The following is an 18,369-nucleotide window of genomic DNA, read 5'->3' on the forward strand; positions in this document are numbered from 1 at the left end:
CTGAAAATACATACCCAGGGCTCTGTAGCTTGTTCTGGTATCTATCAATCAATCAATAAATATTTATTAAGCACCTACTATGTGCCAGACATTGTGCTATGTGCTGGGGATACAAAAAGAGGCAAAAGAAAATCCCCCTCCCTTAAGGAATTCACAATCCAGTGATGTGTAGACGCCATCCCTGCCAGCCTATGCCCTTGTTAATTACTCCATATTGATGTTGGTAGTGAGGCTCCAGTAGTTCTCATCATCTGATCACGACACCAGCAGCAAAGATCGCAATGGTACTGGTGACCCAGCTGGCTTGCTTTCTCAGCTTTCTAGGAAAGAAACTGTAGAGCAGGAATTCTATGATTTTGCTGTTCACATGTTTGTTTGTTTTTCCAGAACCTTGTCTCGCAGCTACCCCTATCTCTAAATTTTCAAGGATTATTTCCTCTGTTGACTGTTGAATTTGTGTGTACTCCTCTGAGAGTCTTTAGTGCTGTTACAATAATAATACCTAAGGTTTATATTATATTTTAAGTTTTATAAAATACTTCATAAACATTACCTCATTGGATCCTAACAAAAATTTAAGTATTTCTATTTTGCAACTGAGGAAATAAAATTATCTGTATTAATTAACTAATCTGTAACTTAATCTGAAAAATTAAGTAACTTGTCTATGGTCACATAACTGGTAAATGTCAGGAACAGGAGCTGGATTCGAATCCTCCTGATACTTAGTCCAGCATTCATTCTACTACAACACACCACCCATAATGGAGAGAGATGTGTTCCGTCACGTTCCTGGAAAAGCAAAGGTCATCCCTTCCTTTTGGGAGGAAGGGGATAGCAGTTTGTGCTGAACCGTGCAAGACAAAAAATAGTAGCAGAAATGGCCTGAATTGGCCATATTGCAAGCAAAGATAGCTGCTGATGAGAATGTACCCCAGAGGAAGCTAACTAAGCTACTGTCTTAGAGTTCATATTTATAATAGCAAAACAGATAAGGAAGAAGACAATATTCTCCTATATAACAGTATACATTTCATACTCAAAATCACTATTTCACTAATGTGATGTATTTTATCCTTCTTAGGATTCACAGGTAACATGCAATACTTTCCTTTATTGGAAATAAATTTAATCCACTCTTTGTTATAATTTCTTACATTGAGAATGAAGCAATCATAGTGCTGGTAAATCTCTTTCACTTAAAAATCTCTACACATAAGGATAATAATCCAAGTTCCCTTCCATTCTCAGTCAATATTATTTACAAAATGTAGTGCTTGTGTATGTTGAAAGAAATAAGCAAAAGCATGAAGGTTGCCTTCATTCATATAATCAAAAACATGTCTATAAAGAGTTAGCATTATTTCTAATGAAAAAACTAGGATTTTTTCCATTACAAATGCGGATGATGCAAAGGATTTTCCCCTCTTTATTGTTATTTGACATAAGCTTAGAAATACTACTGTAACTATGGCAATAAGGCAAGAGAGTGAAACTAAAGGTATAAATACTAAGAAAGAGATTAAATTTCCCCCCCTTTTTTTTGCAGATCATGTGATGGCATACTTAGAAAAACCCAGAGATCACAGAATAAATGAATTAAGATGAATAGTTACTTCAGTAAAGTAATAGGAGGCAAGACAAATCCTCAAAAATCCTAAGCATTGCTATACAGTACTAAATGAAACAAAGAAATAGACCAGGAAAAAATCATAAGAGAAATTAAATTCAACTGAAATACAAAATACATAAAATATCTGGGCATTAACTATTATAAGAAAGTGTTTTCCAAGTTTGGGGGCATACTCTGTGGTTTTGTGCTAATTCCCAGAGCCTTTAAATTGTTCTTGTTTCATTTTCAACTATGATTGTTTGGCCAACAGACAAGTCAAACAACTATATCAAAAAGTTCACAAATGACAAAAAGACTTGGCATTAAAAAATGTATTGACCTCTGGTTTAGAAAATTCCCCTAAAATCCTATTCTTTCTGAATAGTTTCTATTCTTTAAACAGTTGCATCATAAATGTTCCCAGTTGTGTATCTGCTTCAGTCATTGCTGCTCTGGAAGATTTCAAAGTATGTTTTGCATCAAGTTAAAAAGTATTTATTAAATGCTTACTATGTGCTAGGCACTGTTACTGAGCACTAGGGATGCAAATACAGCAGAAAGTCCCTCAAGAAGCTGACATTGTAATGGAAGAAAACAACACATTAAAAAAACTGAAATGGGGAGCATGGAGAGGGGAAAATATCTATGTAGGGGACATAGCAGTAGAAAAAGTTCAGAGGGTAGGGAAAGGGGAGCCTGGAAATGAATGAAGACATGACTGACCTGGGTGCTTTCCTTAAAATGGAAGTTCTGGAAACAATCAGCTAATGAGAGAAAAGAACCACAAGGAAAAACTTATGAAGCAATTCATTGTTTGTTATCCAGTTCAGGGGTGGCCCTCTAGGTCATCAAGTGAAGCCCTTTGACTGAATCCAAAGTCAGGGTTCCACTTGAGGACCTAGAGGGTCACACATGACCTCAAGGCCACAGGTTCCCCACCCTAATCTAGTTCATATCAGCCTCTATTTCCCTGAATATGTACACTTTTCCTTGTATTTGAATATACAAAAAAAACTTTTTCAGCAAGGTTCCATAAAGTTAGAGTCATATTCAGTTGTTTGCTTTCTGGATCCCATAATCTTGTTTCCTTGGCTGCCACGTTTCATGCCTTGAGTTCACCCCCTCTCTCATACTCAATACAAAGTCAGAGTGTAGAACAGGCTACTATTAAAACTAATATGACAAATTCCAAAAGGTGATTCTGTTTTCTGATTATGCAAAAAAACATATTCCTTTTCCCCAATTATTAATAATCTTTAGACTAAGCACTTACCTCGTTGCACTTGTTTTACTACTACACTTACATATTGTCTATTATAGCTGTCTTTATTGGTATCTTATTCCAGCTTGAATGTAAGCTACTTGAGGGGAAGACGTACATCTTATCTAAATGTTTTATCTCTATCTAGTACCTATTAAAATGCAATCTATACAATAAGAACTTAATAAATGATTGTTAGCTGATTGAAACATGCAATGAAGCATGGTGGAAAAAAAAGAAAAATAAATTTTCAGTAAGATTTAAAGTTATTACTTAGAGAGCAGTATTGGGAAATATTTTGATATGACACATGCATTAGTATCAGAGATCAGAGGACCTGGATTTGAAAACCTGCTACACTTAGCATTGTATGACTTTTCCCAGGCCACTTCTACCTGTTTGACTCATGGCTTATTCATTCATATAACATGAGTTAGACTAGAGGCACCTTCAGATTTAAATTATATTATGTTTTATGACACATTCACATATGTGTATGAAAATAAACATTCCTGAACACATTATTTTGTAGTTATTAGTCTTAGTGTCTTTCAAAATGAAAGAGAACAAAGTTTCTTTACTTTTTTCTCCAAACTTTAAAATCAAAACAATATTGATTAAATAAACACTCTTTTGTACAGTACATACCTCTAAGCATTCAAACAAAAGCTCTTCCAAAAAGACATGGTTTTTGTCACATGGCCCCTACCAGGGGAACTTTGTTACTCAGAGTTCATCTCTCTTTTAGCAATATTTTCATTAACGCTGTTGTAGTTGTACATATTTTTCTTTTGGATCTATTTATTTCATGGCCTATTAGTTCATACAAACCTTCAAAAGTTTCTCTGAAGCCCTCATATTAGTCATTTCAGATTGCACAGTAATATTCCATTTATTTTCATACACCATGGTTGGTTCCTTCAGACTGCGCAGTAATATTTCATTTCTTTTCATACACCATACTTGGTTCTACCATTCTTCAACTGATAAGTACCCACTTTGCTCTCACAAAGAGTGCTTCTATGAATACTTGAGTACATTAGACCTTCCTATTAGACCTTTGTTTCTATCTATGACTTCTCTGAGATACATACACTCTGTAGTGAGATTTCTGGATAATGGGTTATATGCAGTTTATGGACATTATTGTTGCAGAATTCACTTCATTCTCTGTGATAACCTGGGGAATAAGAAGGAATTCCTTGAGTCCCTTTAGCTTCATTTCAATGAGTATGTATTTTGAGCATAGATAACAGTAATTATCTATGGGATTGCTAGGTGGGAAGTGGATAGAGTGCTGGGACTAGAGTCAGTTAGAGCTGGGTTCAAATCAGACCTCAAACACTTTCTAGCTGTGTGACCTTGGATAAGTCACTTAACCATTATTTGCCTCAGTTTCCTCATCTGTAAATGGGAATGATAATAGTGCCCACCTCCCAGGGTTGCTGTAAGGATCAAATGAGATAGTAATAGTAATGGCACCTAGTAAATGCTATATAAAAGTTAGGCTTTTTATTATTACTAGTTACTTGGCTATGTCATAAAGGCAACCATCACATGCTCTATAAAGGTTAATGAAAATTCACCCCTGTCCTCTACACTTTCTGGAAGCAAGATCTTTAGTCCTTTATCCTTCTTGATTTCCCTAAATATTCTAGCAGAAATGATAATACAATCAGGATCCATTCAACTCAGCTAATTCTGTGGCCTCAGCTTCACAAGTTGATCCCAGGGCAATCTCAAGTACTCAAGTACCAAGTGATGTTTTTTTCTTTGGGGGAAGCTGATCACAGAAACCCATTACAACCCTGTTTTAAGGTATATGTACTGCTGTAGTTCAGTCATTTTTCAGTTGTGTCCAACTGCATTTGGGGTTGTCTTAGCAAAGATACTGGAGTGGTTTGCCATTTCCTTCTCCAAATCATTTGACAGATGAAGAAACTGAGGCAAACAGGCCCAGAGCCACACAGCTAGGAAGTATCTGAGGTCAAATTTGGACTGAAGAAGATGAGTCTTCCTGACTCCAGACTCAGCAGTCTACTCATTGTGCCACCTAGCTGCACCAGTGAATGTAGAGGAAACATAAAATCCCAGAGCTTTTGAAGCTGATTGTAGATAGATATTCAATGACTGGGATACTGACCACCTTGCTGGTGCTATTTAAGTGCTACCTTTTTCAAGTCTTTCCCTTTTCCTTTTTTTCCTTGTATTTTTCTTCACATAATCTGCATGTTCTATATGTAGTTAAGCATAAAGTTATCATTACTGATCTTCCCCCTGCTCTAGGCTTAAACACTCCCTTCTCTACAAAGTAGAAGGAAAAAAAAAAACAATTATTGCTGATTTCCTCTGATTTTGCAGTTCCAAAAGAACATTCAAATTGGATGAACTATACTAACCGCCTGAACCATGATTTTTTTGGTGTACCAAGGGAAGCAGTATGGTACAATTGAATGGACTATTGATTGGAGAGACTGTGGTCCATCTACCACTCTTGGCTTTGCCATTTAATAGACATTTTATTTTCATGTGACTTGGTATCTCCATAATTTTTTAAAAGAGTATTAAACTATATAATCTAAATCCCAAGTTCAAGGAGGACCAGCACCTCTGGTGTGAGGACTTGCTGACACCTTTTCAGGGCTGTTCATCTACCTTCGGTGTCCACCTGGCAGTCCACTCTCACCTGTGACTCCAAGAAGTTGTAACATAAGCAGCAGCCACAACCCAATAAACCATTTCAACAGATGGGTTAACCCAGGTTGAGCGTAACCAATAGACCTGTGAGTCAGCAGGGTATCTATCTCAAGTATGGCTTCTCCAAGTAGAATAAGCAGATGAGAACCATTTATTCCAATAGTCATGAACACATCCAAAGCAGGCACTGTGGACCCCTTAGAGGTTGGTCAGACATCAAAGCTGTCAGAGTCACCCACTGCATCTTGGGACATCACCAGACTCCACTGGATTTTGATGACTCTGGAAGAGAAAGTGAGGCTGATGACTCTGTGCAACTCTGCCTCACTTAAATCCAATTCATGCACAAGGCAAGATATCACTCAATGATGTCACTGGTCCTCTTCCAAAAAGGACAAATAACAACATTTATTACCAAAGGAGGAACCTGGGGGAAGTGAGGATGAGATGAAGGGCATAGATGGAGGGATTAGTGTTAGCAAATAATGATACCTCTTCTTCTGCCAGAAAAGACAAAGAGGAAAGAGTCAGTGATGGTGCTGAGAAATTTTTAGAGAGAGGAGCTGAGGGAATTGTTGTTGACTGATTTCAGTTATTTCAATGGAGTAAGAGGCGAGGTCATTTTTTTTAAGGGATAAGGGTATGTTTGGAAAGAAGGAGAAAAGAGGAAAAGGACTGGTCCAGTTGCTGTATGTAGTGAGACAGGGAATCAATAAAAGTAGAAAGGGGAGGGGGGTTCAGTTGAGTTGATATACCATAAATTCACATTAGGTGTAATCAGGTCAGTTCCATGCCTTGATGCCTTTAAAACCAGATAACTATCATCATTTAAGGAAGTGAGATTTTTTTTGTTTTCTCAGGTTTGGGTCTGAATCATGGAGATTTGATATCAAATTGTTAAACTTCTTACTTCAATACTGTACACATTCGTGATTTCACTCCTCTGTATAGTTCTCCCACCATCATACAGAGTCATGCTATTGTCAATTTGGTCCTGCCTCCAAGACCTGATCATTACATTTTCACACTGAGCATTTAATACCTCATAAATCACTTAATGCTACAAATCAGAGTTTTATTCATTGCTTTGTTTCTTTTCTAGACTTAAGAAAGTTATGGAGAAAATGTTAATAATAGAAATTAAACTTAAAAATTTGTCACATATATATATTTTTTTTTTTGAGAGGTGATTGTTAAACCAGAACACCTTTGTCATTATATGGTCTTGGTGAGTGGTTGTGTTCACCCTTTCTGATCCCTAATCCCCCTCAAATAAAACAAAACAAAACCAAAAAAACATCACCAGCTGGTAAAATTTTTGGTGATGGGTCTTTTTTTAACTCAGCCAGGCTGATCATCAAAAACAAGACTATAGATTCCTTATAATCTGTCACTAGATCTATCCTCAAAGACATTGCTGTTTGGTAGAGCATGCCAGAGCTAGCTTTGCCTCAAGAACCCAGGGTCAACCATGACATACAATGAATAGCCCCTAGAGGAGGATTTCAGTGGAGAAGTAAGATGTTCCTGCAAACATAAATAAAAGTTGACTATCTTCAAATTTCCTAATATGGTACCAATATCCTACATTGATATAGTTTACAATTTTTCAACTAAAAATAGTCTGTTACATGCAGGTGGCAGACTCCATCTGCACTTCGTTGTTGTCATATAACATGAATATTTTACTCCCACCAAAGGGAAATACAAAAACTGAGGTTATTTATCTCTATGCCATAACACATATGTGTATATATATTAATAGTCAATGAGAGAATTAGTTTTTCAAGACTCTACATATTTGTTACAAGGAATTTATGTTTCTTTCCCTCTCCCCCAATGCAGGGGGAGATGAGAAGGAGAGAAAATAGATGTCCGAAGGGAGACGGGTCGCCTAGCAATGATTTTTCTCAGAAGAATGAAAAAATGAAACTATGACTGCATTGCATCACATCTGTCTTGGGTAATAAAAGTTCTTTCTTGAGTTATAAAGGCCTGTTTTGGGGTATTTTCAGCACTTGTCTGCTAGCATATCAGGCACATGCCTTTAAATTCTGAACAAGATCAGGATAGGGCAGGAAGGAACCCATCCAAGAATAAGAGAAGAGAAACAATGACTGAGCACCCAAGGCATATGACAGAGGTCATCCACAACTCAAGGAATTTTCTTTAACTCAGGGACTCTGACTTGGAGATCAATTAACATAATAATAACAACTCTGTAAAGACAAACAACTATGAAAGCTGTAAGAACTATGATTACCACAATGACCATCCACAACTCCAGGGAGATGACAATGAAATATGCTGGCCACCTCCTGACAGAGGTGATTTATGTGTATGTGTATACACACATGTATACACATGTGTACAGCATATATATTAACACAGTCAATGAGAGAATTAGTTTTGCAAGACTCTACATATTTGTTACATGGAATTTATGTTTCTTTCCCTCTCCCCCAATGGAGGGGGAGATGAGAGGGAGAGAAAATAGATTTCTGCTCATCAAAAAAAAAATTAAATCATTTCATTGAAATTGGTCTTGTTCAGGCTTGAGGTCATACCCATCAGGATATTTTTCCTGAAAGACAAATTTTGAGTTACTGTGCATCTTCAGTTTTACTTCTCCCTTTAAATGAGAGAGAATTTAATTTAGGTTTCACTGCAGTTTCATGCTTATATTCAAGTCAGTCATTTCTTTCTTTGGAAACTGTAACTGTCAAATCTCTCAAAAGTAATGACATTATCAGAAAGACCAAATTTGTATTTCAAATGATGTCTCTTAAGAAAGTGGATTAAAATGATTATCAAAATGAGAAGCAATTATTGAAAAGCTTTCCAGAATGTTATGTTTAGTATAGATCACCTAAAATACAGCATTATTAGAATATATATTCTATATTGCTTAAATGTTAATCATTATCTATAAACTAGGAATAGCAAAGATTAATTCACTATATTCCTATCTCTAATATTCTAAGGCAGAATTGAAGTCACCTTTTCCCATAGGAATGCACAGCAGCTGATGGATCTGAACCAGATGGAATACATTTTAAAAATATTTGTAGTGATTAATGCAGTTCTCCACTCCCACTCTTCTAGATACCATTGGTTTTAAAGAGCCAAAAATAAATAAATAAAGTCTACTGCTGAAATGACACACTTAGTTTTATCCTTCGAGATTTCAGAATGTCAAGACTTCTCTAACACAGGTTTGCATTAATGGTAAATCAATTGGAGAGAAAGACTGAAACAGGAAAAAGATAGTTCTTAAGAGGCTCTATTTTGACCTAATTTCTCCTCCAATTACAAGGCACCTTTTCATCGCTACAATACCTTTCTTTTTATCCAGGCTTCCTTTCCCTTTGAAGATCACAGGGCTGTAACTTCGGCTTGATCTCCACATTTGGCCAACTATCTAATCAGTGCCACTGATAGTGCTTACATCATCACTTTGATTTGAAAAAGAGAGAGATCCAAGGGAAGGATGGCAGAATTTCCCACAGAGACTGTGTCTGATTAAAATAAAAATGCTTAACATTCCACCTCTTTAAACAAAGCCTCAAGCAAAAAGAAAGGGCGATGGTAAGGAACGACATAACATCCATTCCAAGTTGTCAAGCATACAATTATGATAGATATGCTTCTTAGCACACGGGAACATCCATGAATGAAATGTCCATTTATTCACAATTCACTCTTTACAACTGAAATATTAAGAGTATAATTCTTACCCAAATGCAGGTTTTCATTTTATTAATATTGCCCAGGAGCTCAGTCTCTGCAAAGGAAAGGGAAATGCCTGCAAACAGGGCACATTCAATGAATCCAAACACTGTTAATGCCTGTGTTGCCCTATGCACAGAAATTTATTTTTAGTATTTTATGTGACTGGCTCTACAAAGGTTTATCAGCTATGAAGTCTAAAACTGGAGGGAGCAAACCTTTCTAAGTGCAAGATTTTATACAGTTTGCTGTGGAAACCAAAGGCACCTTTAGGTTCTTCCAAAGGGAATCACTTCAAAGTAATCCTGCTCTTAGGAGGCAGGCAGCTAACTTTAAAGAGATTTGGGAGGGGGGGAGGGGAGCTCTCATGAAATCCCGGAGCTTGTTAGCCAACTAAATATTCTGAGATGAGATTCGCCCATTGGGAAAAAAAGATAGTGTAGCAATTAGCAGAATTCCCAGTGCCTGGGAGTCAGGTCACTTCATTCTATTGCAAAATGCACTACTGCTTTGTCTGACCTTTGACTCAGTTTCTCTAGCTTTCCTAGAAGATATTACAATTCAAATTCCTTTGAGAATCTAAGAGTAAAAAGAAGTTACTTATGAAAATAATGTAATAATTCACATACATTACAGGAATAAATACAAATGAGTAAAATAACTCAAGCTAATTTTAAAGGGTGCTATTTTAACTAAATACATAAAATACTTAATAAAAGGGATAGAGATTTAAAAGGATAACTCTTTACCACCTTGCTCAGAACACAGTAAGAAGGAAGGGAGAATAAGTATTATTAAGTGCCTACTGTATCAGACACTGTACTAAATACTTTAAAAATATTATCTCATTTGATCCTCACAACAACCCTAGGAGGTAGGTGGTATTACTATTGACATTATACAGCCAAGGAAACTGAGGCAGACTGAGTCGCCCAGGATCCCACAGCTAGGAAGTCTCTAAGGTTAGATTTGAACTCATATTTTCCTGACTCCAGATCCAGTGCCTCCTACCTACCTAGTTAGTGCTCATTAAGCTCCTCCTTTGTTCTTGAAGAAGACCATAGTATCAGGGAAGTGATGCCATGACATGCAAGTGGATTGGATTTAAGTGAGGGAGGACTGTGCAAAGATACCAGTTTCACTATCTCCTCCGGAGTCATCTGGGTCCAATGGCAAAATATAGAACTGGATGACTAGAGATGACCCTGAATATAGGGGGAGACTTTGACCTTTTTCCTAAGGGGAGAGTATATTGATTCAATTCCAAAGGTAAAAGAAATACATTCATGTAAAATGGAGAAATAAGGGACTGAATATATAAATATAGAAGAAGGGATGAGGAGAACAAGAATCAAATCAACCTCATTCTTATCTAAAATGGTCAAAGACTCTAACACAAATAGATCCTAAGTGTGTGTTGATTGATTGATCAAAGAGTTTACTGTGGGAGGAATACAACCTGTAAACAAATATAATACCTGGTGAAAGATAAGAGAAAAGGTAAGATCAAAACAAAATGCTCCAGGGATATTTGAGGAGGGGAGTAATAGCTTTCATTTAGGAGGATATTAGAGACCTAACTTGGACTTTGAACCAAAATAATTGGAAGATGGCCTGAGGATGGCAAGAAGGAAGAGCAAAACAAAACGTGGGAATAGCTAGTAGTCCAGTTTATCTAAAATACTATTAGAACATAAGCACTTTAAGGCAGAGACTATTATGCTTTTGTCTTTGTATCTCTAGGTCCTAGAGCACTTTACACATGGCAGTTTAATTAGTTTTTCTTGAATGGTTGGCCATGAAGTATGAAATAAAGCTGGAAAGACTCAAAGTAGATTATGAAGAGCCTTAAACACCATGGCAGAGAGTTGGTAATTTTTTTGTTGTAGTGAATTGGGACCCCCAAAGGTTTCTGAACAGAGAAGTGACATGAGCAGGCCTGTGCCTTGGGTATAATAATGAAGAGCAATAATCAAACATAAAGGTATTGGGAGTAGAGGGGTGGGAGGGATTAATGATTCATCTTTATGAGTTCAAATCTAGCCTTAGATACTTTCTAGCTATGTGACCCTGGGTGTGTCACTTAATACTGCCTGTCTCAGTTTCCTCATCTGTAAAATGAGTTGGAGAAGGAAATGGAAAACCACTCTAGTATCTTTGCCAAGAAAAACCCAAAAAGGGTCATGAAGAGTTGGACATGACTGAAACAACTCAGCAAAAACCAAAGCACAAAAGAAAAAATACATTTAAAGCAATTACTTCATGATGTTAGTCTTGTATATTTTCAGAACTATAAAATGGACAATAACAGATTTAGAGGGTAATCTAACAAAAATCCATATAATGTAAACAAAATGCAATGCCTTTTTTCTCCACAAGGCAGCTACAGAAGACTACATTTCCTCATGGAAAAGGAAGAAGAGGATTACTAGATATTCCCAAGACACATGATAAACATGGTAAAACAGAAAGAAATATGGTTGGAACAGACATCATTTCACCAAAGTAATAGTCTAAACTGGCGATAGATACATGTCACTGGATTTGTTAAATATAATGGAAAGTAATTTTCCTCCAGATAGAGACAATATAACGGCTAAAATACTGGAGCAGAATCCAAAGCCCGCCATAAACACTATGCACATAAACTCAACAAACAATATGTAGACATAGACATCTTGGACAAATGACTGAGTCATGTAGATGTGTTTATAAAAACAAAGGGATTTATAATAATAATTCAGGATCATGTCATTGCTACCTGAAAGTACAAAAAGGTGATCAGTATTGGTTATCAATATTGATTATACATGAAACTGTACAACACATAGAATTACAGATGGATGAAACCTGATCTCAGAGGCCACTAGTACAATCTCTTCATTTTACAGATAATGAAACCATGGAGGTTAAGTGATATACCCAAGTTTACACAGATATTAGGTATAGTTACAAGATTTGAACATAGACTCTGACTTCATAGTCCATTGGCCCTTTATTATACTAATATCATGGTGAATTACAGATATTTAGCTTTTACTGAATACATAACAAGATACATCCTGAAAGATAGAACTCTGTATTGGAAGTTCATTGTCTTTGACAAATCATCAAGTGACAAATTCCTGAATTTCAAATACAGACTCCAAAATATTCTTGATAATTCAACCAATAAACTAGAATGATACTAGAGAATTATCATAGATAAACTGTTACATAATTGCCAGGTCATAACAAAGATTCATAAAAATCTAAGAAAGTTTTAATTGATTATACCGTATCAAAAAAATGTTCATCAATACCATGTGTCATAAATGGAATAAAATGCTTTTGAAATATAGACATCTTTCTTCCAAAGGAAAATGGTAAGGCAATATTACCCGAATTGTTTCTGAAATATTAACATTAACTACTATTTAACTACTAATATTATCTCATTTGAGCCCCACAATAACCCCTTAAGATGGGCTCTACTGGTATCATTATCGCTCTTTTACAGATGAGGAAACTGGAGTCCAGATAGAGAGAGCATTTTACCCATGGACATAAAGTAAATAAGTATCAATCATAGAGAGATCTTTCAAACTCAGATCTTCCTGCCTCTGAGGCCAGCATTTTATCTATTAACTTTTGTTGCCTCACTCTCTAAAGATTACTTGGGCAGTTTAATTTGAAGAATAGATTGAAGATCAGTATAATAAGGGATTTTAAATCTTTTTCCATTTGTTTTTGTAGACCCCACTACAGTGGAATTTATCAACACAGCACCAATAGCAAAGAATTCCAACTAATCATGAGAAAAGGTGCCCTGCATTGATTCATGGCATCTGGATGCCATGACCACTTCTCCTAGACTCTTCAATGGAGAGACACAGCAAATTCTTCCATTGAGAACCTCATCTGAGACAGTTGCCTTACTCTCTGAAGCACTGATAAATGCTATCTTTGTTGTTATGTTTGTCCTTCATTCTCGAAGAGGACCATGACATCATGATGATGACATGACTGGCAGTTGACTTTGATCTGAGTGAGGGAGGGCTATGCAAGGTCACCAACCTCGCCTTCTTCTCCTGAGCCATCTGGGTCCAGTGGCCTGATATTCATCAGGATGACTGGAGATGGCCCAGGATACAATGTGAGACCCTGGCCCTTTCAGGACTAGGTCTTCTAGCATGCTCACTTTGAGTGAGATATACCCATTCAATGAATAGGCTTCCTTAGGTAGTTACTTAAGGGATAGCCCCTTTAATAAAAATAAATCAGACTGGGAGGGGAAGACCCAGAGTTCCTGGGTAAAAGAGAAACACTTACCATTTAGCATTTACAGTTATTTAAAATTTTCAACAATCACTTCCGCAAGTCTTAAATTTTTCTCCCTCCCTTTTCGCTCCCTCCCTGAGATGGCATGCAATCTTATATGTGTCCTACACATACATTCTTATTAAACACATTTTCACATCAGTCATGTTGCATAGAAGAATTAAAATGAGTGGGAGAAATCATGAGAAAAACCAAACCAAAACATAACACAGAAGAAAATAATTTGCTTCATTCTGCGTTCCAATTCCATAGTTTTTTCTCTGGATGTGGATGGTATTTCGCCTCAAGATTCCTTTAGGAATGTTTTATGCCCTTGCATTGCTGCGAAGGGCTTAATCTATCTGTACCATTGTACAAAAGAAGGCAGAATGATACATATAATAGATACGTAAATGTTACCTACTTTTAGATAGAATGTTGTTATTGTTGGTCAGTTGTTTCTGATGGTTTGTGACCCCATTTAGGGTTTTCTTGGCAAAGCTACTGGAGTAGTTTGCTGCTTCCTTCTCCAGATCATTTCACAGATGAGAAACTGAGGCAAACAGGATTAAATGATTTGCTTAGGGTCACACACAGCTAATAAGAGTTGGAGACTGGATTTGAACTCATGACGATGTCTTCCTGATTCCAAGTTCTATCTACTGTGCCATATAGCTGCCCCTTAGATAGGAAAGGGACATATAATTGTCTTCCTGTAGAGTGCAAGGGCCTTAAACTCAAATAGAAAAGGTATCTCTGCAGGCCACATAAGGCCCCATTTAGACATAGAAAGACACGAATTAACATTATCTATGTTTTATTGCATATTTATTTTGTTAAGGATTTCCCAATTACATTTGGATCTGGTTTAGGCTACCAGGAGTTTTGCCATGTATATTGGCAATGGCCAGATGGCCTCAAGTTTGATCCCTATCTGCTATAGAAAACGATTCCTATCAAGGCAAGTCTCCACTTTCATTGCAGTTTAGAGAGTTGGGAGGGTGCCAATAGGATAAATGATTGCCCAGGGTCACACCCAGTAAATAGCAGCAGTGGAATTTGAATTCAGGTCCTCATGACTCTAAGGCTCACTGTTTCCATTGTAGCATGCTGCTTCTCTCAGTCTCAAATGCTTAAATGATTTAATACTCAGGACATATTTTAAGTTTAAAAAAAAGAACTGTATACCATGCAAGTATTTGACATTTTTACTACAATTCAAAATGTAGGAATATTCTGATTTGAAGGAGTCTGCATTTAAAGCATAGGACAGGGGTGGGGAACCTGTGGCCTCAAGGCCACATTTGGCCCTCCAGGTTCTCAAGTGCAACCCTTTAACTGCATCCAAACTTGGCCTAGGACCTTAATTAAAGGGCCTAATGATAAGAAATTATAATAGTAATAAGAGCTAACATTTATACAGTACTTGCTATGTGCCAGGCACTGTGCTAAGCTCTTTATAATTATTTTCTCATTTGTTCTTGCCAACAATCCTGTAACAGTTATTATTATTACCACAATATAATATATGATATGATATAAGCAATGTAATTATTACAAATATGTAATACAATTATTACAGATATATAAGACATTACCTATGACACAATATAATTATTACAATTATATATAATTATTATAACATGATGGTATAATATTACTTTGTTATAATATTATTATAAGGCTATTATTATCTCCATTTTACCACTGAAGAAACTGAGGCAAACTGGTTAAGTGACTTGCCCAGGGTCACACGGTTAGTAAAATGTCTGAGGCCATTTTTTAATCCAGGGCTTCCTAACTCCAAGCTCAGCAATCTATTCAGTGTGCCAATAACAATAAGCAATGTATATTGTGGATAGATATGGGAGTCAGGAGAACTAGGTTGGAATCCTTAGACATATTAATTCCCAATCAAACAAGCATTTATTAAGGATTTAACTCTGTAAAGGGTGCTGGGAACATAGAAAACGGGGAGATTCAACCTGCAAACTGATTACTACCAACAGGATTCTCTGAGGTGGGAGGGATCAGGAAACACCTTCCCATAGGAGATGGCTCTTGAGTCAAACATGGAAAGGAGCCAGGGATCAAAAGACCAGAAGTGAGGCAAGACTGCATTCCAGACATGGGGGTGCAGCCTATAAAGAGGCAGGGAAGCAAGGTCAAGTTTGGGGAATAAATAGCAAGGAGGGCAGTGGGACTGAAATATAGAATGATTGATGGGGACTGAGCCAGAGTAAGGGAAAGAAGGCCAAGAAGTTATCAAATACCTGTTATGTGCCAGGTACTCTGCTAAGTACTTGGTGAACAAAAAGAGGAAAAAGACAGTGCCTACCCTCAAGGAGCTTCCATGTTTATGGACTGAATGATCGCCCTCCCTCTCCCTTTCAATGTGTTCCTTGCCTACCCCTTGAGGTTTTCCAGGCCCCACATTTCTGGCTCCCAGTCTCATCTCCACAGTAATGATATAAATTTCAGCTCATCCATGCCTCCCTCATCCTGTGCAACATTTGTCCATGATGTATGAAAGATCCCTTCCAGGGGGACTTCCCAGAGACAGTCTCTTGGAGAGGGCGACATTTGAGCTGAGCTCTAAGGATGGCTAGGATTGTAAAAGTCGGAGATTTCAAGAGAACACAGTCTAGGAGGAAGTCAATGTTAAGGGATGGAGGAATTCAGTTGGCTGCTGATTAGTGAATATAATGCGTAGTCATAAGATAATAATGGAAAAGTGAATAGAAGAGGCCAGAACCAGGTTTTGGAAAGCTTTGACTATTAGGCTAAGGGGCTTAGAATGAATTCTTCAGGTGATGGTGAGCCAGTGACAGTACTGGAACAGTGAACTCAAATGACTAAGGATGTTCATTAGGAAGGTTAACCTGGAAGCAGTGTGCAGAATAACCAAAGGGATAGGAGACTAAAAGGGTTGGAGAAGGAGGACTGATTTTGTTGACGTTACCATATCCTAGTTGAAATATAATGAAAATCTGAATTAAAGCAGTGCTAATGGTAAGAAAGAACAGATTCAAAAGGAGATAGAATGTATCACCACTCTTTCTAAAAGTGTTTCAGAAGAAAAGAAAAGAGAGGATGGCAGCTTACAAGGAGTCACAGCATTTTAAAGCTGGGAGTATTCAGGCATTTGTAAGCATAGAAGAAGGAGTCTGTGGACAATGAGAGATTGCTGTTGCAAAAAGAGAGAGAGAATGATGGATGAATCAGTGTTCTGGAGGAGGCAAGAAAAGAAGGGATCAAGGCACAAGTGAAGAAGTTAGCCTAAACAAGGAGGCCACTTCTTTCTCTGAGACAAAAAGAAAAGAGAAATGGAGATGAAGTCAGATGCTTTGAAGAGCAGAATAACCAAAGAAGACAGTCCAAGGACCTGGGTTCGAATATCACCTTGGTCATGACTTCCTGTGTACCTTTGGGCAAGTCACAACTTCTCTGGGCTTCAATTTCCTCTTCTGTAAGATGAGGTGACTGGAATGAATGGCCTCTGGTTTCTGGGCCTCCAGCCCTAGATCTGTGGTCCAATCTTCTCTGTAAAGTAAGAGATAAGGTCATCTGCTGACACTGAGAATATCTAGTTTAAAGATGAGGATTTGAAAAGAAAACAAAAGGCTTGAAACAGCTACCATAAGATATGTGTTAGTCAATAGGAGAAGAATGAAGAGGTTATCAGGGAACTGTGAAGGCTCAACTAAAGGTATGTCTCAGGAATTTGTAACTGATGTAGTCAGCAACTTTCCAGGGAATTGGGAATACAGAAGGTGAATGACAGAGGTTACTGAGTGTTATAGAAAGAAAAGACAGAAAGTTTAAGAGAGGGAAAAGATTTTTTTCCAAGGTAATGAGTGGGCTGACCACAGCGTCCAAGCTGGGCAGGCAGGCAAGAATTAGGGTAAACATAAGGAAAAGGAGATATTTATCTTTAGTAGGTTTTGGGGGGAGGCAAGAAGAAGTAGAATGTGGTAGCAAGAAAGGCAAAGCTGTTCCAAGAGATGGTGTACTGTAGGATTTGATCATATCAATAGAGAGCTGAAATAGAGTAGACAGGTTATAGTCATCAGAGTTGAGGAAATGCAGGAACTCTATGGTCAGGGAATTAGAAGGATTAGGAATGTGGACTTTGAAGTCAAAAGAGGATGGTGACAGAGGATAGTGTGGAAAGGAAACCTGAACTAGGCATTGATATCATTGAAGGTGAGAAAACATTCTGGGGATTATTGGAGAGCTGGGAAGAGAAACTTAGAATCAAAAAATGAGAGGCTGTTTAAGTGTTAGCCTAAATAATTTAGAAAAAGAAATGTTTGGACACCTCCTCTTGGTCCACTGGACAGTGAAAGGAGTTGTCTCCATTTGTAAAGTGATTCCAGGATTGTGGTTGGGAAAGCCAACTTTCTGCTCATTTGAGAAGGGAAGAGCATTTGGAGAAAATATTGAGGATGAATGAAAATTCTAATAATAAAATAGAGATTGCCAAAAGATACTGTGGAAAAACTAGTAGAAGATGGGATTCGATTTGGCTTGGCGAGAAGTTGTGTCTGAGTTAGAAAGAGATGAGTATAAGGCAGCACATAATCTGAGGAAAGGGTTTGTGTTGAGGACAGTAATACAGAATCCTAAGGATTAAGGAAGCAGAAGGTTGGGAGAGAAAGAGGAGAAACATGTTGTCCACAGCAAAGTCTGAAGGCTGAGGAAGAATGTCTAATTTATGGACTCAAGATTCCAATTAGAATGAGCATGAGTACTAGTATGTAGCCTTGAG

The sequence above is a fragment of the Notamacropus eugenii genome, chromosome 3 (genome assembly GCF_028372415.1).
Source record: "Notamacropus eugenii isolate mMacEug1 chromosome 3, mMacEug1.pri_v2, whole genome shotgun sequence".
NCBI lineage: Eukaryota > Metazoa > Chordata > Mammalia > Diprotodontia > Macropodidae > Notamacropus > Notamacropus eugenii.